Raw genomic sequence first — 1,137 nt, forward strand, 5'->3', positions numbered from 1 at the left:
AGCTTTACATCTTTATTATTGTCAAATTTGGACATTTTTAAGCCATTATTTCTTCAGATATGTTTTTTGTCCTCTTTTCCCCTTTTTTGAAGACTCTAATTGCACCTGTATTATGCCAGTTAATATTGTCCCACAGGTCAGTGATGCTGTGTTCATTTTTGTTTTTAAGTCTTTTAAAACATTTTTTTTCTCAGTTTCATTTGGGATATTTTTTAATGTTATTTTTCTAACTGAAGAATACAATGTTGACATACAACGTTATATTAGTTTCAGGTATACAACACAGTAATTTGACAATTCTGTACATTACACGTTCACCATGGTAAGTGCAGTTGCCAACTGTCACCGTACAATGTTATTACAGTGTTATTGATTATATTCTTTGTGTTTTATGTTTCATCTCCATGACTATTTTATAACTGATAGATTGTACCTCTTGATCCCCCTCACGTATTTCATTCATCCCCCCTCCCCACTCATTTCCCTCTGGCGTCTACCAGTTTGTACTCTGTATTTATGAATCTTTAAAAAAATTTTTGTTCAATGTTTATTTTGAGGGGGGGCGCATACAGCACCAGTAGGGGAGGGGCAGAGAGAGAGGAGAGAAAGAATCCCAGGCAGGCTCAACGCTGTCGGCACAGAGCCCGATGTGGGGTTCAAATTCCTGAAACTGAGATTGTGACCTGAGCTGAGATCAAGAATTAGAGGCTTAACTGACTGAGGCACCAAGGCACCCTTGTACTTATGAATGTTTTTAAAAATATGGACTACGTCACAAATTTGTGTCATCCTTGTGCAGGGGTTATGCTAATCTTCTCTCTGTTGTTCCAATTTTAGTGCATGTGCTGCCAGAGTGAGCAGTGAGATCGTTTATATTGCTGCATTTTCAAGTTCAGTGATATTTTCTTCTGCAATGTGTAATCTGCTATTAATCTTATCAAGTGTGTATTTACTCTCAGATGTCGTAGTTTTATCTGATCTCATTAATCTCATTGTAGTTTAAAAATTTTTTTTTAAATGTTTATTTTTGAGAGAGAGAGAGAGAGAGAACACGAGCGGGGGAGGGACACAGAGAGGGAGACTCAGAATCTGAAGCAGGCTCCAACCTCTGAGCTGTCAGTACAGAGCCCAACGTGG

General features: G+C 38.0%; 1 non-coding gene across 1 annotated transcript; it reads right to left on the minus strand.

The window, feature by feature from the left end:
- Positions 1–756: 756 nt before the first annotated feature.
- Positions 757–861, minus strand: LOC122232043. Its single transcript, XR_006209373.1, has one exon. It is a non-coding gene; the product is annotated as a U6 spliceosomal RNA (small nuclear RNA).
- Between the last annotated feature and the right edge of the window lie 276 nt (positions 862–1,137).

Source organism: Panthera tigris, chromosome A1 (genome assembly GCF_018350195.1).
Source record: "Panthera tigris isolate Pti1 chromosome A1, P.tigris_Pti1_mat1.1, whole genome shotgun sequence".
Taxonomy (NCBI): Eukaryota; Metazoa; Chordata; class Mammalia; order Carnivora; family Felidae; genus Panthera; species Panthera tigris.